Source organism: Neophocaena asiaeorientalis, unplaced genomic scaffold (assembly GCF_003031525.2).
Source record: "Neophocaena asiaeorientalis asiaeorientalis breed wild unplaced genomic scaffold, Neophocaena_asiaeorientalis_V1.1 scaffold21, whole genome shotgun sequence".
In the NCBI taxonomy this organism is placed as follows: Eukaryota; Metazoa; Chordata; class Mammalia; order Artiodactyla; family Phocoenidae; genus Neophocaena; species Neophocaena asiaeorientalis.
The window spans coordinates 3,005,674-3,028,364 of record NW_020174053.1 but is presented as its reverse complement, the minus strand read 5'-3'; positions in this window follow the sequence as shown (position 1 = coordinate 3,028,364).

The following is a 22,691-nucleotide window of genomic DNA, read 5'->3' as shown; positions in this document are numbered from 1 at the left end:
GTTGATTAACAATGTGTTAGTTTCAGGTGTACAGCAAAGTGACTCAGTAATACGTATACATGTATCTATTCTTAGGTGACTGTATTTTCTGTTCTGCCGAAACTGCTACCTGGGCCAGGGATGGGTAGTACCATGATGTGGCCTGGGATCTGGGGCACAAGCCTGTCTCTTTAGAGACCTGAACTAGAAAATACTGGAGGAACGAGGTGGGGAGGTGCAGGATGAGACAGAGAGTGGCTGGAGGGGCCACAATGAACCAGAGATGCATGGAGAACGTGATGAGAAAGGAGGAATCAGAAGGTCGTGGGGACTGTGTGTAGGTGGTGCAGCACAGAAGGGAAGGCAGGAAGCCGGCTGGCGGCAGCTTGCTCAGGGCCAGGGATGCTCGGTTACATCACTCACAGCCTTCAAGTGAAGATCCAGAAACACCTGCTGCCGTGGGCCCCAGCGCAGCAGTTCTGGATTCAGAATAAACCCTCCCGCTCCCAAGTGCGCCAAGCTCAGCCCCGGGTTCCCGTGCTCAGATTTCCACGAGCTTCGGTTTCGGTGACCGCCTGGTGTGTGTGCTCATCTGAATGGATCTCTGTCCTTACAACCCAGAGTGTCACAGCATCCCATGGGGATTTCCAATGTTACGGAGACTCCACCTTTTACTGCTGTAACTTATCCCTCAAAACATCCTCTGGTAAAGGAGACACTGGAAAATGGACCCCAAACGACTTCTATGACCGACTTTTATAACATACAGTTTTGTATTTCACTACAACATTCTTTCTGCATCATGTCACACTGCTCAGTAAAAGTCCTCCTTTACGACAGCATTCGTTCATCAAAGAAGGGAAGGAGTTGCCTGCCTGTTTTGTTCCGTGTCAGGGGTGACACTGGGCAGATGGAAATGAGCCCCATGGGAATAACTTTACAAGCTGCCTCACTGCCCTTATGCTGAGGCTCCCCGCACAAACAAGCCCCCCGGCCCTCTGCACACGAGGTGGAAGAGAGCCATCTGCTTGGGAAGCACATGTTTCCATCTAACAGCCTGCCCTGAGCTAGCATGTCTCTCCATCCAGAGGGCTGCATCATATTTTGCATAGCTCTGTTTTATATTTCAGGAGATGCCAAGTTCATGGAATGCTATAGTCTAAAAGTATTACCAACTATAAGATAAAGCATATTTTAACCATGTTCCCCAGGCCTGCATAGTGTACTATTTACATGCAACAGTATAAATACACCAAGTTTCAAAGATTAGAAACGTGCAGGGCTTCCCTGGTGGCGCCGTGGTTAAGAATCCGCCTGCCAATGCAAGGGACACGGGTTTGATCCCTGGTCCGGGAAGATCCCACATGCTGCAGAGCAATTAAGCCCGTGTGCCACAACTACTGAGCCTGCGCTCTAGAGCCTGCGATCCACAACTTCTGAAGCCCGTGCACCTAGAGCCCGGGCTCCACAACAAGAGAAGCCACCGCAATGAGAAGCCGGCACACCGCAACGAAGAGTAGCCCCTGCTTGCCACAGCTAGAGAAAGCCCGTACAGCAACGAAGACGCAACGCAACCAAAAATAAATAAATAAATTTATAAAAAAGAAATGTGCAAAAATATATAGAGAAATACTCTTGCTCCATGCTCTTTCCTTCGGGAACAAAAAGTCATGAGGGTAAATCGAGGCTTGTATTTGTCTTCAAGAAAGGTAGTTTAGGGCTTTCCTAGTGGCACAGTGGTTGGGAGTCCACCTGCTGATGCAGGGGACACAGGTTCGTGCCCCGGTCCGGGAGGATCCCACATGCCACGAAGCGGCTGGGCCCGTGAGCCACGGCCACTGGGCCTGCGCGTCCGGAGCCTGTGCTCTGCAACGGGAGAGGCCACAGCAGTGAGAAGCCCGCGTACCACAAAAAAAAAAAAAAGAAAAAAAAGAAAGGTAGTTTAATCTGAGACATTCAAAGGGACAATTAGGTCGGCTATCATGTACCAAAATCTTGGGCAAAATGCCAAGCATTTAACTTGAAAAACTGCATTGGAATTTGGAGAAATATTTAAACTACTTTAATAAACACTGATAAAGCATGAAAGTGGATTTTTTATTTGTTTCAAATAAATGGCATATATTGACATTAACATGGCTAATACAACACATAGCTCTGCAAAAGTGTATCAATTGAGGCAGGTTGTTTTTAGCTGAAAGAAACTAAAATCTTAACTCAAACCTGCTTCAGCCATTAAAAAAAAAATCTCCCATAAGCAGAAGAACAGAGGTTGTGTAAACTGATAACGGGAACATCAAAAACCCATCTCTTGGCTCTGCAGTCTCAGTGTTGGCTGTATGATCCATTTTTGTAAATTTTTCTTTTGCTTTTTAGAAAATCTTTTATTCTGAAAAATTTCAAACGTGTGGAAAAGTTACAAAAATTACACAGCCCATATATCCTTCACTGAAATTCATCAGTTGTTAACATGATTCCCCATTGCTTTGTCTCCCTCTCCATAATATATACATAATACTATTATTGCTGACCCATTTGAGAGTATCTTGCAAACATCATGATCCTTTACCCCTAAATACTGCAGCATCTCTCTCCTAACAACTGGGAGAGTCTCATGTGTCATCTGTACTGAGTTGACTAGTGTCTCCCCCAAAATTCGTGTCCACCTGGAACCTCAGAATGTGACCTTATTTGTAAATAGGATCTCTGCAGATGAAATTAGGTAAGATGAGGTCATAATGGATTATGGTGGGGCCTAAACCCAATGAGTAGGTGTCCTTATACGGCCATGTGAAGACAGAGACACACACAGAAAAGGCCATGTGATGACAGAGTTTGCAGTGCTATGGCTGCGAGCCAAGGAAAGACAAGGATGGCCAGCAACCGCCAGAAGCCAGGAAGAGGCGAGGGAAGACCCTCCTCTAGAGCCTTCAGAGGACACATGCCCTTCCCAGCTCCTTGCTTTCAGACTTAGAGCCTCCAGAACTGTGACAGAACGCATTTCTGTTGTTAAGGCACCCAGTTTGTGGTCCTTAGTTACAGCAGCCCTAGGGAACTAATACATAAGCACAACACATTTATGAAGTTCAGGAAGTCTAACACTGATACAACGCTAGTATCTAATATACAATCTATATTCAGATTTCATAAAGTTTCCCAAAATGTCCTTCATAGCATTTTTTTTCCCCAAACCACACTCCAATCTAGGATCACACGTTGTGTTTAGGTGCCATGCCTCCTCAACCTGTTTCAATCTGAACCTGTCCTTCAGCCTTTCATCGTCCTTCATCACGTTGATGGTTTGATGAGCACAGGTCAGCGGTGTGATACAGCAAACGAGATCGCTAGGATCCCCATCATACACAGGGTGTTTCTTTTACAGTTGCTCATGCTGTGCATGGTACCACCACCAACAACCTCTCTGTTTATCCACCCTCCTCCTCACCATGGTAAAATCCATACCCCTGTTGAAAGGCCCAGATAAAGGCCTACCTCCCCCATGAATCCCTTGCCCACTCCTGATTATATCATTTCTCCTGCTTCTTGAATTACATCCATAATAGTTACTATCTTAAGAGTTCATTTGACACTTATTGTCATTCAACTTTTCCTAAGTATGCATTGTATCTTACCAAAATCGCCCTTACTCCTAGTACTATGTACTCAATATGTACATTACTTGAATTTAATTTAATTAACATTTTCAGTAATTTATTACACAATTAAATACTTAGTACTCTCACTAATGGACTTTTCCTGCTTTTCCTGCTTGACTTGGGTATAGTGGCAAAAGAAAGTAATAAAGAGAAGATCTTTCCATCTCAGAAAAGTCAGCAATTATAAATCAGTAATTATTTCCATAAGACCAATTATGCTTTCAGGTATAGAGCTGATGTTTTCTCATTAGGAGAAAGCACTCCAGAGAATAGACTAGGACTCATAGATAATAGGGAAGGTGGTTTTATTAGCGATTGCATTGAAAAGCTATATGATCCTGTTATTCATCAGAATAAGGAAAATGAAGGAATTAGAGTCAAGTCTCACTTATTCGTACTTATGTTATTGAAAGCCTATCTGACTAAAATAGAGAAGTCTGATTTATAGAATGTTTCTGAGGAAACACTTTGATTCTTTCAAGTATAAAGAGTTATTTTTTAAAAGCCAATTCATAATGAATTGCTCAAATGAAATCTTGCTTTAATAAATATATAAGAAGGGGCTGCAATTAGCAGATCAGAGCCAGAAACATGAATCAAATAGAAAACTAATTTAGTTCAGAATCAGATCTGGGAATGCTTTGACATCCTAGTTTTATTCCAGCTTCATACTTTCCAAAAATATAAAATTGGTTCATTAGGTGGTTTTGCTTTTCCTTTTAAAACTGAATTAATAGTTCCTTTCTGGGTCAAAATATGGTTCAATTTCCTAAGTCAAAGAAAGCTTCAGTATCTTCTTCTTAGCCTGTGCACTGGCATTCGCTCATGCTGGAAATTGCAGACTCTGTACATAAACAAGAGCTTCACTGTGCTTGCAGGTAAGTCATCTTGCTCCCCTTCTGCTTTTGTTTCCTTTATTCTTATTACTTGATCCCTTTACATGCTTTCATGATGCATACAAAAGTAAGCATCACTCTCGCCCTTTTTGAATTAACACAAATAACTGAATCTTCCAACCTGGGATTAATCTTTTCATCCTCTACAATCCCAAAGCATGTCTAGGACCCTGATCTTACTTTCCAAACTCAAAACTTGGATACTTGGTCTTGGAGAAAAGTTCTTTCTGATCCAGGGATGGATTTCAGTGATGAGTCCCCAACAGAGAAATAAGCACTGAATCACATTCAGTTACATATATATCTATTGAGACTCCTCTCCTCATTGCCGGTCTAGTTATGCTTACTCTCATATACAGCAACAACTGCTTAAAACCTTCCAGTTAAATAAGCACAATGAAGACTTCTTACCTTCACAAACTTCGAGGTTTAGTCTGACTGAGCAGATAAAAGTTTTGCTAATATGTCAGTAAGTCTATGGGTGTGGTCCTCACAATCCTATGCTGTTTTAAAAAGGGAAAACAAATGGAGATGACCAGCATGTCAACCATACTGTCTATCGGTTTCCTCCTTTATGAAGTTCAAGGCTCAGTGTCTCAGGCTAATTCAGGTTCTTCATGAACAGCCAAAGCCTTTAGAGCAAGTTACTGTACTCTTCCACTGTGACGCCCCCAAATCGCCCCGTGAGAGACCTGTCAGGACGACACACGACAGTCTGCAGCTTATATTGGCCTTTCTTTGGTCTTTGGCCCTGTGCACAGGGCTCAGCCATGCTTCAGGCTCGGTGAGCCCACACTCACCGAGAATCTGCTGTTTATATAGAGTCTTCAGCCAAAAACTACAGTTGAAGGAAGATCAGCAAGAATGATCTCCCAATGGATCAAAAAACATTTCAGAGTGTAAAACCAGAATGTGTTCTGGCTCTCTTTCTTAACTTTTAACATATTGATTTAAAATCACAACAGAGAACAGAGAGATAAGTCATCTCCAGACAATGTGTTTTTAGTTTCACTACTTGGACAGACAGTGGGCGTCTCTCTGGAACTATCAGGAAGAATGACCACCATGTGAATATTCTAAGCTCAAAATCATAGTTTTTGGAAGTTGTCCTCCAATACTAACTGGCTTATAACCAGCAACTCATTTCGGGGTACATTTTGCAACGAATTTATGGGGAGGCTTTTGCAGGTAATAAAATTAGACATGTGAGCTGGTAAAGTTTTTTGTGGTTGAAATGAGTCATTAATCCTGCTCTGAAACTGTCCTGGATAAATTCATCACAGCCATGTACTTCTACCCCTATGAAACTGCTTTTATTGAGGGGTGCATTGGAGAAATCCCCTCTGCTTATACTGAGGGAAGCTATAAGAAATGGCCATATGAAACTTACTCCATACCTGTGATTATTCTTAAAACTAGTATCAGAGCATCACAATATAAAGGCCTTACTTGGAGGATAAAGGTACTGACCCTTCATTGAAAAATGTCATTATTTACATTCAGAATCCATAATGATGAAAGCATATTAGAAAAAGAACATGAAGAAGAGGGATTTCTCCAACTCTTAATTACCATAATTCATGAATTCTAAATCCCCACGCATTATACGATGCACCATTATTTTATGAACTAAGAAAGAAATAAAAGCTGTCAATTAAATTATGCCACAATGCCTTATCACTTCAAATTTTTGTTTCACACCTAGTAAGAGTTTTTTTACACACAGATGTTTATCAGATATCACCTTTGTACTTAAGTAAAAAGGTTTACATTCAGAATCCATAATGATGAAAGCATATTAGAAAAAGAACATGAAGAAGAGGGATTTCTCCAACTCTTAATTACCATAATTCATGAATTCTAAATCCCCACGCATTATACGATGCACCATTATTTTATGAACTAAGAAAGAAATAAAAGCTGTCAATTAAATTATGCCACAATGCCTTATCACTTCAAATTTTTGTTTCACACCTAGTAAGAGAGTTTTTTTACACACAGATGTTTATCAGATATCACCTTTGTGCTTAAGTAAAATACCAGAAAAAAATGAATTAGTTAAGTATCCCTAACACTTTTTTTTTGCTGTACGCGGGCCTCTCACTGTCGTGGCCTCTCCCGTTGCGGAGCACAGGCTCCGGACGCGCAGGCTCAGCGGCCATGGCTCACAGGCCCAGCCGCTCCGCGGCATGTGGGATCTTCTCGGACCGGGGCACAAACCCGCGTCCCCCGCATCGGCAGGCGGACTCTCAACCACTGGGCCACCAGGGAAGCCCTCCCTAACACTTTTTTACATTCAGAATCCAACTTCGGATTATGTTTTGACTCCAAACCATCCAGTTCCAAGTCTTTCCACACAATATTACCTCTGCGCCATCAAAAGCTTTGATGACACAGCATCTGTAAGAGGGCTCCACTGCTGTCACCGGGATTTCCTTCCAAGCTGCTGATACCCACGCTGTGCACTGTGCTGCTGGCCCTCTGGATGTTCGTGCAAAGGCAATCACAAGCGTCACAGCTGCTGCATGGCTGAAAGCTGCTGTCAGACACCACTGACTATAAGAAGCAATCCTGTTTCCAGAATTATTATAATGGAAACATGTGTTCCTTAGAACCAATACAGCGTGGTAGTTTTGCGACCTTGCACGAGTCCCTTAGCCTAGATTTCATCTGCTAATCAAAAGGAGTATCCTTGATCAGCAGGAAAGGCCCTCAGGGCTTTAAGATTCTGTGATTTTATTTGTACTGTTGTGTTTATTAGGTAGTTAGGTTCGAAACAATCAACAGGATGCTTTTAGACTATTTGAAAACAACTTGAGAATAGAGAGAGGTCCAAATTTCTCCTGCTCCCTTCCTTTGGCACTACCTGATGAGACCTATAGATTACTTCTGGATGCCTTTACCCAAACCTAGGCTGCAATGCACAGATTTTAACTTAAGGATATCTACTCAACTGGTTTTTAAGAAAGCACTGCACCTAGAGGGGAAGGAGACAGGTACCAGTGCCCATTTATTAGAAGGAAAACCATGTCCTTCATAACCATATCTGAACCTGGGTTCCAGTCACAGGCTTACTGCTTACCAGCTCTGTTGAGTTTAGGCAATTATACAATGCCTCTGTGACCCCCTCAAAGTCTTCCTATGTAAATGAAGGTGAAAATTCATGCCTCAGTTTATGTCAAGGAATACACATCTGGTATAGATCTAGCACCAAGTATAGTCAGTAAACGTTCCCTTCAAGGATATGAATTCTGCTGAATTCTTCCCTAAATCCTACACCCCCAATTATTTGTAAAGTTGCCTTGATTAATGCATTGCTTCCTACTCAATGACCAAAGGAGAGGGGAGCAGGCTTTGAATGTCTATACTCTTAAAAGTGTTTGTCATGCTCATGAAGATGAGCAGAATCCCTTCTTTCATAGCAGCTAATTTATTTGGGATCTTTTTACTTTCTCATATAAGTCATAGAGATTGGAGAGTTTAGTACCTTCTAAATATCACAGCTATATGAAAATGGTACACTACTTTAATAAAATTATGTTATGCAAGAAATCACCAAAGCCACTGCTGCCCCACACCAGCCATTCCACGGCAAGAACCTGTGCTAACTTTGAACTCCTGGGGCCCCATAGGGCCAAGGTTTTGAAAACCATGTTTGTCTTCTCACCTTATGAAGCATTTTGCCTACTTCTGTCTGTTTCAGTTCTGATTACCAAAAAACCCACTAGTTCAGCTTTCTGCCATAATTGCAATCGATCAAAAGTTCTATTTATTGTAAGCATATAACTATTCTCAAATCCAATTCACCACAGCACAAAAGTGGTAAAAATCATGGTGCTTGTTCTATTGTGATAATGACTTATTTACTTGTTTTTAAAAATTCTGTTTGCAATCAGGAATGCCACCTGTGGGTTTAAAACAGGAAACAAGAAATAGAGGTTTTAAAATCATGCAAATGTGCAAGATGTTTAAAAGTAATAACCGTCTGAAAGTATTGAGGATTGAGACAGAAATGGAACTCCCTGTCCCTGAGGGGCCCCACAATGAGCTGACAGGATCTCCCTGGCCACACCTCATGACGCCATAGTGAATAGCAAAAGTTAATCAAGAAAGCAGAGGCTGTTTCTTTAAAACATGGGTTTTAGTACATGGAGATGCAAATGAGGCTCACTTTGATAACTCTTGCACGTGTGTGAAAACACATGCAAGAAGTGCACAGTCATTCCTTTCAGAATGACATTTTATAAACCAATCGTGCAAAGTAAGAAGGAAAACTGCCAGAATTTCTGGACATGTATTGGCCAGGAACAATATGATATAAAGCTCAATCAAGCAAACAAAGAAAAAGATTGCTCAAAGCTGCCTTCAGGATTGGATACAGAATCTCTTCAGAAGGAAAAACTCACATGCTGAGAGATAATTTGTTGAAGTTCTAGACTGAAGATGTGGTCAAAACAGTCTCAAGGGGGAAAAAAAAAAAAATATATATATATATATATATACATATATAAAAGAATAACCAAGTTGAAAAAAGGCATCATTTTTGAATGGCACTGTTACAGGATGTTTCAATGTGCTTGAAAGACATACCTACCTTCCCTATTCAAGATGAAAGTCTATAAAATGAGCAGTTAGGCCTCCAGGCCCCCATCCCGACATTGTAGTTAAGCCACCACTGCTCCCCCAAACCCTACAGAAGATACAAGGCTGGACTCAGGAGAAACTGAGTCGGTGACACCAGCAAAGAAAACGTACAAATGGGAATGAAGATCTACACTGGGAGATTGAGTGTTTGAGAGCTGAGCGATGAGACCCCTCTCACCTAATCCCCTTCCTCACCAGATCCAGAATGGAAGAGCAAAGCTGCCATCCCCCATTTTCCCCAGGCAGAAGACTAGAAAAACTGAACCAGAGAACTGTGGAATTTCAAAATACTGGGAACAGAAACAAGATATTAAACTGCACCCTGGGGCTTCCCTGGTGGCACAGTGGTTGAGAGTCCGCCTGCCGATGCAGGGGATGCGGGTTCGTGCCCCAGTCCAGGAAGGTCCCATATGCCGCGGAGCGGCTGGGCCCGTGAGCCATGGCTGCTGAGCCTGCGCGTCCAGAGCCTGTGCTCCGCAACGGGAGAGGCCACAACAGTGAGAGGCCCGCGTACCTCAAAAAAAAAAAAGAAAAAAAACAAACTGCACCCTGAAAATGGAAAACTGGGCACACACAGAAAAGTGGGAATCAGAATGCCACTGGACTTCTTGACATTGATACTGGAAGCCTAAGAACAAAGAAATAATGCTTCCAAAACTGCAAGTGAAAATTTTCTTCCTAGAATTCTCAAATGATCCTCATTTTAGCAAAAAAAAGAAAACAAAAGACAAATATATATACTTGTGTGTAAGTACACACAGCAAAAGAAAAAGAGAAAGAAAGGACATAAACAAAAATGTTAAAAAAGAGAGAAAAAATAATGTTAAATAGCTGGTTAGATATTAAAATTCATCTCAGTGTTTCTCTCATGGTTGGAAGAAAGCCAACACAATGAGTTCTGTCATCTCATTATCTCTTTGGTGTATTTACAATGACGATGTCTCTGAAGACGTTAATCCTCAAAATTCTTTAGGTAAAACCATCTGGTGAAGAAATCTTAAATAAGATGTATGAGTTTTCAGCTAGGCTGATACTGACACAAATCGATATGTCAGCAAATTTGGACAAACTGATGAAAAGAAAACCTTTTTATGACTATCAGTCACTGCATCGTTCACTCCTTAATGAATCGGACACCCAATTAGCTCAGCATATGCAAAAGGACAGTTAAAATTATTCTTAACATATATGCATTATAAATTGAATACTTCTATGGCAAATCTGTAAGGCACAGGTAAGCGGCTTTTATGTTGGCTTGGCAAGAAGGCACTAGTCGAATTTTTGAATGCAGGGTTTACTTCTTATTTTTCATCATAGGGAAAAAAATCCTATATTCATTAAAAAATCCGGATAAGCTGAATGAATTCACTCCTCACTTTAAAGAAGCGGTAGTCCACAGAGTTGACTACTTTAACAGACTTCTACTCAAGTAACAACTGAAACGTGAAAAAGAACAACAAAGCTGAATGTTTTTGCCACACGAGACAAGACAGCTGCAATTAAAATGAAGTTTGAAAGCTGGATGAAAAGTACTAAGGATTATTTGGGACATTTAGTTCATTTCCATGTGATAAAAATGAAAACATTAATGATAAAATTAAAAATATGATCATCAATAATCTCTTGGCATTGAGAGGCCTTTCCTTCCCTAAAACAGAGAGAGAGAGAGAGAGAAAGCAGGCAATTTCAATGGACCAAAGACCCTCTGAATAATGATTTACTCCTTTAATAAGAAGAAGTACGCCCTCAACACTGCATCCCACCACCCTCTTCAGCAATACTTTAAGCTTTTCTTCCAAATGATTATGAAGCTTCTATTGATATGTATCTGGGTATCAGAAACCAAGACCAAAGGAAAAGTTTGGACCATGAAACTGACTTTTGACATCGGCTTTCCTCAGTTCAACCCAATTTTCCAAAATTAGTAAGATTCAATTAAATACCATCTTTCTGTTTAACTAAGACCCACAGGAAGCATTTTTGTTTTTGTTTTCTGAATGGTTATCAACTTCAAATATTAATTATTAAAAGGACTGTATAAATATCATAAAAGTATTATCCAAAATTTGCATAAACCTTTGAGATAAAACACAAGACTTCAAAGAAATTCCACTTGTTCTCCCCTCTCAGGAGCCCTCAAGGTGTTTCCATTTACACCCCTCTGCTGCAGGGGACTCAGGTAGAAGGTGGCTTGGAAAAATGAAATTCCCTCATTGTGTACCTTCCATTATCCCAATACTTATCCCAATATCTGGGGGGCACAGAGGAAAGTAATACATAAATGACTTGATGGAAGCCCCTTCTAAAACTCATTAATCAAAAAAGGAGCGTTTAACTTTTTACCTCGTAGAACACAGATTATACGTTCCCTCACAAACTTATTCATTCGTTCCTATTAAATTAAAATGTACTGCAGGCTTAATGTGTGTCCCAATTTGTGACATCTTATTTTTAGAGATCCTTGTATTCTCTGAAGGTTCCCTACAACAGAACAGGTTAATTTCTTCCTTCCTTCCTTCATTCATTCAGCCAATATTTATTGAATACCTTTTGCAATGAACATAGGTTTCTGCCTATGTTCAGTATCTCGGAGGGAACAACTGCTCCCCCTTTATCAGTTCATGGGGTTCAAGGGAGGCTGACTCCTCCCACTTCCAGCTGTTCCTACAGGGACGCCTTCTCCCGAGCCTAGCCTAGTTTCAGAAATGGTTATTTGACCCAAACAAAGCTAATGAGAATCCCCCCACCCCCAGGGCTTTTGTTGGGACAGTTAGAAGGAGACAGCCTCTTATTTCTGGGCTTAGTTGTCTAGAGCTGCTGGTTCCTCTAATTGCCTCCCCATGGAGAGAGCCTGCCTGGGAATGAAGCCAACGCAGAAGGAAGCACAACGGAAAGATGGAAAGAAAGGAAGTCTTTGTGACATCATCCGTCCACCTGTATCCAGGCACGTCTGAAGGACTGCACCTCACCACTGGATTTTTTATTATGTGAGCCAACGAAGTCTGCTTAATGTTTATTTTACACTAGTTTCTGTCACTTGCAACCAAAGGGTCACTGATACACCTAGCCCAGGACCGGGCACTGTGCCAGCCTGTGGGGCTGTAACAGCAAATGAGACAGGTGAGTGGGTATCTGTGTGGCTTGCATGACCAGAGAACGCATAGGGACAACAGAATGTCCAGTTAAGAGAGAAGGCTTCACAATCAGTCATAGCCAAGTCCAGGTCTAGCTGTGCTATCCACTGGATATGGAACCTTGGATGGTCCCTAACTAGACCTACCTCACAGATTGTCTTAAGAATTACATGAGATTCTCTATGTCAGTCACTTAGGTCAGTAACATGCACATATAAAATGCCCAAAAACATGACCATTATTATCAGCAAGGGAAACATGACTAAATTCCTCAATGGCCAGTCCACGTCATCTGATCAGATTTCAGTCCTCTTACATACCATTCTTCCTTGCACTGGAGCAAACAGTCCCAGAGTCCTGTCTATGCTCCAGGAAACACTGCTCTTCACCAGCCCAGAGTCCACGAGCTTGCTGTCCAGTGTTGTTTGGGGTGCACTCTATCACAACGAGGTTGTCACTCCACACCCAGGAGAACATCTAGGGCACTGTTTTATCACCCCGCCTACAAAGAATGTGCAGGGACACACGGGCACCACACACACACACACACACACACACACACAGGATGGCTGTTGTAAGAAGGAACCAGAGGACTCACATATTCTCTCACCTCTATGTGACCTTTAATAGAATTTCTATTTTTGGATTTAGGGCAGCCTGCTTTCCAACCTCAGGTTGCAGACCTGGGAAGATTCCTTCTTTCCTGTGATTACAAACTAAGTGCCTAGATCCTGTGGGGGAAGACACTACTATATACATGTACAAATACACATGCATATACACATACACACATATAATTTGTGTGTATATATTATAATACAATATATGTATATGTGTATCTATACATTAAAACATATATAAATAGATGTGTGTGAATAGATGTATATGTATGTATGTGGAATTCTGTAGAACTGGCTCCCAACACCTAAAAGCTTAAAATAAAAGCAGTTTTAGGGCTTCCCTGGTGGCGCAGTGGTTGAGAGTCCGCCTGCCGATGCAGGGGACACGGGTTCGTGCCCCGGTCCGGGAAGATCCCACATGCCGCGGAGCGGCTGGGCCCGTGAGCCATGGCCGCTGAGCCTGAGCGTCCGGAGCCTGTGCTCCACAACGGGAGAGGCCGCGACAGTGAGAGGCCCGCGTACCGCAAAAAAAAAATAAATAAATAAAAGCAGTTTTAAAAAGGTAATCACTAGACCCCAACCTCCCTGCAGCAACTTTGACCCATCAACCTTCTGGGAACAGTGTTAATAACCATGCCACACTCAAAGATCCATCAAGGTAACGCCCACTCTGACACCTAGAGGATGACAACCATATTTTGGGATGCCTGCGTTTTAATTCACGTGGCTTAAACCCCCTCAACCCGAATTCACCATGTTTCATTACGTCATCATACACCCTGCAACTAGTTCCTGCGCTGCCTGTCCTCACGTGCTCACGTTTGGCTTGGGATGCAATCATAATGATATAATAACACTTCCAACAATCACTCTCGCATTCACTGGGCTTCTTATGTGCTAGAACCCGGAAAAGGAGACCAGAGAATTCCAATCTCACCGTACAGCTCCATAATCTTGCCGCTCCTAGCCTCACCACAATGGTAGCTGTATCATTTATGTGATTGTTGCTTTAATGTCTGGCTCTCCCACTAAACCATAAGATCCAAGGGATCCAGAACCTTTTCTTTTTTACTCACCCCTGAAAACCCAGCACCTAGCACAGTCCCTGACACACAGTAGAGACTCAATGAGTATTTGCTGAATGAATACATAAATGAATGTGCAGACAGTGATATCGAGTTTAAAAAGAAACAGATTAGGTCACACAGCTATTTAACTAGTGGCAGAATGTCAGGCCAGGTGATTCTACAGTGCCCAAACTCTTTCCTCTGTGTAAAGCTTCTTATGTATCTGAGTCTTCAGTAATTCAAATTTATCTTATAATAGAAAGTGTACCAAAGTAACCAATTACCACCATATCAAATGATGTTTTAATTTAAATAAGCTTTATTCATATTCTGATGTTTAAATTTAAATAATTAAATTATTAATCACTGTACTTCTTACGGTGAGCTTATAATAATGACAAAGGTGCAAAGTACAAATAAACAAACACTTCATAAGACAATTCTAAACCACCCAAACCTCCCTTAAGGTCTGAAAAACGACACAGCAGTTTGTGACAAGGACGTTCTCTCAGGGGAAACGTTGCCCGAATGTGACTACCTGGAAATGACATCATGATTTATAGCACAATATTCTAAATTCTAAAGCTGTAATTTGTAATGAATCAGACAATATCCATATGGGACCTGGTTTCCTCTTAATTGGGGTTATCTGCATTATCCACTTTGTTCTAATTTTTTTATTAAAAAAAAACTCTCCTGCAAAACATGAAATGCAGACCCCAAGTCACAGTAATTAAAAAATGAATACACAGAGAGTTAGAAAGAAGAATATTTTAGAGAGTGTTTTCCTGAATTCTCTAGAATTGTATAATGTCTATTGTAGATAATCAAGAAAACATGACTCATTTTTCAAAAACTTTTTTTTAACATCTTTATTGGAGTATAATTGCTTTACAATGGTGTGTTAGTTTCTGCTTTATAACAAAGTGAATCAGCTATACATATACATATATCCCCATATCTCCTCCCTCTTGCGTCACCCTCCCACCCTCCCTATCCCACCCCCCTAAGTGGTCACAAAGCCCTGAGCTGATCTCCCTGTGCTATGTGGCTGCTTCTCACTAGCTATTTTACATTTGGTAGTGTATATATGTCCATGCCATTCTCTCACTTCATCCCAGCTTACCATTCCCCCTCCCCATATCCTCAAGTCCATTCTCTATGTCTGTGTCTTTATTCCTGTCCTGCCCCTAGGTTCTTCAGAAATCTTTTTTTAATTCCATATATATGTGTTAGCATACGGTATTTGTTTTTCTCTTTCTGACTTACTTCACTCTGTATGACAGGCTCTAGGTCCATCCACCTTACTGCAAATAACTCAATTTTGTTTTTTTATGGCTGAGTACTATTCTATTGTATATATGTGCCACATCTTCTTTATCCATTCATCTGTCGATGGACACTTAGGTGGCTTCCATGTCCTGGCTATTGTAAATAGAGCTCGATGAACATTGGGGTACATGTGTCTTTTTGAATTATGCTTTTATCAGCATGTATGCCCAGTAGTGGGATTGCTGGGTCATATGGTAGTTCTATTTTTAGTTTTTTTTTTTTTTTTTTAAACTTTTATTTGCAGCACACACGTGGGATCTAGTTCCCCGGCCAGGGATCGAACCCAGGCCCCCTGGGTCTTACCCACTGCGCCACAAGGGAAGTCCCCTATTTTTAGTTTTTTAAGGAACTTCCATACTGTTCTCCATAGTGGCTGTATCAATTTACATTCCCACCAATGGTGCAAGAGAGTTCCCTTTTTTCCACACCCTCTCCAGCGTTTATTATTTGTAGATTTTATGATGATGGCCATTCTGACTGGTATGAGGTGATAGCTAATTGTAGTTTTGATTTGCATTCTCTAATGGTTAGTGATGTTGAGCATCCTTTCATGTGTTTGTTGGCAATCTGCATATCTTCTTTGGAGAAATGTCTATTTAGGTCTTCTGCCCATGTTTGGATTGGGTTGTTTGTTTGGTATTGAGCTGCATGAGCTTTTTGTAAATTTGGGAGATTAATCCTTTGTCAGTTGCTTCACTTGAAAATATTTTCTCCATTCTGAGGGTTGTCTTTTCATCTTGTTTATGGTTTCCTTTGCTGTGCAAAAGCTTTTGTTTCATTAGGTCCCCTTTGTTTATTTTTGGCTTTATTTCCGTTTCTCTAGGAGGTGGGTCAAAAAGGATCTTGCTGTATTTATGTCATAGAGTGTTCTTCTTTTTATTTCCTTTTTTTTTTTTTTTTTTTTTTTTTAATATTTACTTATTTGGTTGCACCGGGTCTTAGTTGTGGCAGGTGGGCTCCTTTAGCTGCATCTCGCGGGCTCCTTAGCTGCAGCACGGGACTTCTTACTTGTGGCATGAAAACTTTTATTTGCAGCACACACGTGGGATCTAGTTCCCCGGCCAGGGATCGAACCCAGGCCCCCTGGGTCTTACCCACTGCGCCACAAGGGAAGTCCCCTATTTTTAGTTTTTTAAGGAACTTCCATACTGTTCTCCATAGTGGCTGTATCAATTTACATTCCCACCAATGGTGCAAGAGAGTTCCCTTTTTTCCACACCCTCTCCAGCGTTTATTATTTGTAGATTTTATGATGATGGCCATTCTGACTGGTATGAGGTGATAGCTAATTGTAGTTTTGATTTGCATTCTCTAATGGTTAGTGATGTTGAGCATCCTTTCATGTGTTTGTTGGCAATCTGCATATCTTCTTTGGAGAAATGTCTATTTAGGTCTTCTGCCCATGTTTGGATTGGGTTGTTTGTTTGGTATTGAGCTGCATGAGCTTTTTGTAAATTTGGTTTGCAATGGTAAATGGGAGTGTTTCCTTAATTTCTCTTTCAGATTTTTCATCATTAGTGTATAGGAATGCCAGAGATTTCTGTGCATTAATTTTGTATCCTGCAACTTTACCAAAATCATTGATTAGCTCTAGTAGATTTCTGGTAGCATCTTTAGGATTCTCTGTGTATAGTATCATATCTGCAAAGAGTGACAACTTTATTTCTTCTTTTCCAATTTGGAATCCTTTTATTCCTTTTTATTCTCTGATTGCTGGGGCTAAAACTTCCAAAACTATGTTGAATAATGGTGGTGAGAGTGGGCAACCTTGTCTTGTTCCTGATCTTAGAGGAAATGCTTTCAGATTTTCACCATTGAGAAAGATGTTGACTGTGGGTTTGTCATATATGGCCTTTATTATGTTGAGGTAAGTTCCCTCTATGCCTACTTTCTGGAGGGTTTTTATCATAAATGGGTGTTGAATTCTGTCGAAAGCTTTTTCTGCATCTACCAAGATGATCATATGTTTTTTTCTCCTTCAGTTTGTTAACATGATTTACCACATTGATTATTTGCGTATATTGAAGAATCCTTGCATTCCTGGGATAAACTCCACTTGATCATGGTGTATGATCCTTTTAATGTGCTGTTGGATTCTGTTTGCTAGTATTTTGTTGAGGATTTTTGCATCTATGTTCATAAGTGATATTGGCTTGTGGTTTTCTTTTTTTGTGACATCTTTGTCTGGATTTGGTATCAGGGTGATGGTGGCCTCGTAGAATGAGTTTGGGAGTCTTCCTCCGACTGCTCTATTTGTTTATTTGAGATGTTTCTTGTTTCTTGAGGTAGGATTGTATTGCTATAAACTTCCCTCTTAGAACTGCCTTTGCTGCATCCCATAGGTTTTGGGTTGTCATGTTTTCATTGTCATTTGTTTGTAGGTTTTTTTTAATTTCCTCTTTTATTTCTTCAGTGATCTCTTTGTTATTTAGTAACATATTGTTTAGCCTTCATCTGTTTGTATTTTTAACAGACTTTTTCCTATAATTGATATCTAGTCTCATAGCATTGTGGTCAGAAAAGATACTTGATACGACTTTAATTTTCTTAAACTTACCAAGCCTTGATTGGTGATCCAAGATATGATCTCTCCTGGAAGAATGTTCCATGAGCACTTGAGAAGAAAATGTATTTTGTTGTTTTTAGACGGCATGTCCTATAAATATCAATTAAGTCCATCTTGTATATATATCATTTAAAGGTTGTGTTTCCTTTTTTATTCTCATTTTGTCCGTTGGTGAAAGTGGGGTGGTAATGTCCGCTACTATGATTGTGTTACTGTTGATTTCCCCTTTGTGGCTGTTAGCATTTGCCTTATGTATTGAGGTGCTCCTATGTTGGGTGCATAAATATTTACAATTGTTATATCTTCTTGGATTGATCCCTTGATCATTATGTAGTGTCCTTCTTTGTCTCTTGTAATAGTCTTTATTTTAAAGACTACTTTTTCTGATATGAGAATTGCTACTCCAGCTTTCTTTTGATTTCCATTTGCATGGAATATCTTTTTCCATCCCTTCACTTTCAGTCTGTATGTGTCCCTAGGTCTGAAGTGGGTCTCTTGTAGAGAGCATATGTACGGGTCATGTTTTTGTATCCATTCAGCCAGTCTATGACCTTTGGTTTGAGCATTTAATCCATTTAAATTTAAGGTAGTTATCGATATGTACATCCCTATTACCATTTTCTTAATTGTTTTGGCTTTTTTTTGGTTTATTGTTGTTTTTTTGCGGTACGCGGGCCTCTCACTGTTGTGGCCTCTCCCGTTGCAGAGCACAGGCTGCGGACGCGCAGGCTCAGCGGCCATGGCTCACGGGCCCAGCTGCTCCGCGGCATGAGGGATCATCCCGGACCAGGGCACGAACCCGTGTCCCCTGCATCAGCAGGCAGGCTCTCAACCACTGCGCCACCAGGGAAGCCCCGGTTTGTTTTTGTAGGTCTTTTCCTTCTTTTGTGTTTCCTGCCTAGAGAAGTTCCTTTAGCATTTGTTGTAAAGCTGGTTTGCTGGTGCTGAATTCTCTTAGCTTTTGCTTGTCTGTAAAGGTTTTAGTTTCTCCATCAAATCTGAATGAGATCCTTGCTGGGTAGAGTAATCTTGCCTGTATGTTTTTACCTTTCATCACTTTCAATATGACCTGCCACTCTTTTCTGGCTGTTTACTGTGTTTGGGATCTCCTTTTCGCAGGCTGCAGGTTCGTAGTTCCCGTTGTTTTTGGTGTCTGCCCCCAGTGGATAAGGTTAGTTCAGTGGGTTGTGTAGGTTTCCTGGTGGAGGGGACTGGTGCCTGTGTTCTGGTGGATGAGACTGGATCTTGTCTTTCTGTTGGGCAGGACCACATACAGTGGTGTGTTTTGGGGTGCCTGTGACCTCATTATGATTTTAGGCAGCCTCTCTGCTAATGGGGCTGTGTTTCTGTCTTGCTAGTTGTTTGGCATAGGGTGTCCAGCAATGTAGCTTGTTCTCGTTGAGTGCAGCTGGGTCTTAGCATTGAGATGGAGATCTCTGGGAGAGCTTTCGCCATTGATATTATGTGGAGCCGGGAGGTCTCTGGTGGACCAATGTCCTGCACTCAGCTCTCCACCCTCAGAGGCACAGGTCAGACCCCCAGCCAAAGCACCAAGTCCTTGTCAGCCACACAGCTGGTGTAACCATTCTCAGCATGACTAATTTCAACCTGATGTCACAGAGCTGCAGTGGTATGTTATCAAGCAAAGCCTTAATAACCTCAGTCAGCACTCCCTAATGCTTTCATTGATTTTTGCTGAACTCTTGCATCACCAGCCAACCTATGCTTGCCATTCTGTCATGATTTGACAGTACCAGACTTAGTGTTGACATAATTGACTCCTGAGGCTGCCATGAGAGCTAACAACTTTATTGCTACAATTTTGGTGGCGATTTTTGTCCTTTGAGCAATATGGAATAAAATCATTAGCACCACAAAATCAATATTCCATAAAGGAAAAGGTTAATCACAATATATATTTTAAGTCCTCCCCCTATTTTTAATGTCTGTGTCATACCAACCTGATGGTTCACCCCAAATGTACCCTTTAAAGGATGTACGTTTGAAGGTGTAGTATCTAATCTGTACTTCAATTAGGACCTGAAATGAAGGGAGTTTATTTTTGTTTTTATTTTTGGCTCAGTCCAACAAGAATGAAATTATGATGCTGTGTGTTATTAAAGTGTAGAGAAACCTGTTTAGCTCAGTTCTTAAAATGTGATTTTATTTGGCGGACTCCAAGTATTCAAAGGCATTTTAGCCAATGCTGGATCACCCCTGGGAAAATGAAGTCCTAGATGAGAAAGTGAAAAAGAGACCTGGGCACACATACTATGTGGGCACGAAAGATACTCAGCATCAGCTGTAAGGATCGAGTAGATATTCATTTTGAGCTTTTGGCTAAAACACGATAACTTAAGCTTGGAGAAAATAAAGGCATCTTAGTGTAGAGAGGTGCTTGGAAAGTAAGAACCTGTATCCTAAACGGCAGTGAGAAGTAGAACAAAAGGGACCAGAAGCTGGGTTGGGGGAGGAGATGGCACAAAAATTTGGAGACTTAGAGATGAAGTACTACATTTGTGTCTGGGATTTTTTTTTCCTTTTCCTAACTGGGATTCATCAAAATGTGTCAAACATCAAGGTTAAATATTTATGCTGTTAAATCAATAATGAAAGAATATAAAAAGCAGATGAACTGAGTAGGAATCCCCATTTCTCTCCCATCCATCCTTAAAGAAATCTAATTGCCTGCAGGGCTCTTAATCAGACTCATGTCAGTTTCAAGTCCTACAGGTATTGCCTGGGCCAACCAGCCAAGGCTGAGTAGAAATCACCCTGCAATGTCAAGCTCTTTTACGATGAACACATCACATGACACCGTGAAAAGAGCCTAGATGTTGCATCAGATGGAAAAAGTTGCTCTCCAAGCCTCAAACTCTTCACTGAGCCCTTCCAATCCAACTCCAGCATCTAATGACTCCAGCCAGGGCTTGATGATGAATTCTAACTCGGGCTCTGCTCTCTGCTGAGCACCCAACCTGGCACTTCCTTGTCTGTGGCATGCAAGCTAAGGATAGGCAGGTCAGCCCACTTCTTGGTGAAACACTGGAAAGGATCTAGAAAGAACAAGAGCCTTCATAGGAAAAGAATCATTTTTTAGGTCTTCGTAAGAACAGAACCAATTATCCACAAAGCTATACTGTTTAAAATGGAATCATCAATTAGCTACAACTAAAACATACTGTGTTAGACCTGAAAATAATCTTTGATGGGATAACTTCTTTATTACTTAATTTAATTATGGTTCTTATAAGAGACATTGCAGGAATTAGCAGCCCTCAGTAAATTCTTCTATGTCTTAACTCCCCTTTGACTCATTCATTTACTTGCCATTTACTCTTCAGCCCAAAGAAAGTGAGAGAGAAAGCGAGAAATAAAGAAGCTTACATATGTTTCCATATATCTTAGTATCTAATAATAAAAAAATCATATTTTTCAGGGAAAAAAATCTACTTTTTCCTAGCCCTGAATTCTGATGGCTTTATCATTTGGATGTTTATAGAAGGAAAACTGAAAATAATGGGCAATGTTCCAAGAGCAGTTTAACCAAAGAATGCAAAAACATTTCTTTATATGACCATTTTACATGGCCTCATTAACCTCTCTTGAAAATCCACACCCTAAAAACAAAGAAGACATGACAACACCTATAAATCTCTTTTTTGTGGTGAATTAATACACTATGGAATGAATTAATGTTCCATCTTTGTAATTATCACTGGTTTTTATGTTTGACATAGGTGGAAATAAAGTAGCCTTTTAATTCCGACGTTATTTTCTCAAATAATAGGTTCCCTGACCCAGTCAGTATTCTTCAACAGCCACAGCCTAATATGGTAATTACCCGTTTTTTTCTGATTAATTTTTGCACTAACAGAGTAGGCCCGGGAAAGGGTGTGAAAGTGTCTGGTTCATCCTCCCACCCCCACCTCTAATTCTGACTGAAGCTTCTCGTGCCCACTCCCCCGCAGGAACCTGTCCTGTGCACCCTTCTTGAGAGACATTGCTCTCAGGTAGCTGTCATGACTGCAAATCAAGCTGATAAAATCCTTACCACAGGGTTTGCTGCTAAAAACTTGACCTGTATTACCCTTACCAGCAATGTCTGCAATTTAGCTGGAGGAAGCTACGCTCTGGAGAAGCACTGTGTGACGAGCAGGGTTAGAAATGAGCAGGTGTCCTCAGAAGATACTGTATAATTGAAATTTGCTAAGAGCGTAGATCCTAAGGTAACCCTGTGAGGTGATGGATATGTTACTTAGCTTGACTGCAGTGAATCTTTCACAGTATGTATGTATCAAATCGTCAAGGTGTACACCTTCAATATATGCACTGTTAAAAAAGATAAAGAGAATAATCTTCCACATTCAAACTTTTCCCATACAATTAACGGCTTCAGCTACAAGTACAGAACTATGGGTTCTCCATTGCATATGTAAACCCAAATGGCAAATCATCAGAGGAGATTTACCAGCCTCCCTAATAAAAACAGGTGGAATAAAACAACTGCACAACCCTGTCTTTCTAGAGACCAAAATGTCTGTGTAAATAAGAGGTATCAAACAGAAGACCCGATAATCCCAGGTGGGGGATAGATTCTAAGAAAACAATCCCAAAAGCAAAATAATCTTTACAAAAGATTATTGCCAATATCAATACTGTTTATGAGGACTTTCCTGGTGACGCAGTGGATAAGAGTCTGCCTGACAATGCAGGGGACATGGGTTAGACCCTTGGTCCGGGAAGATACCACATGCCGCGGAGTAACTAAGCCCGTGCGCCACAACTACTGAGCCT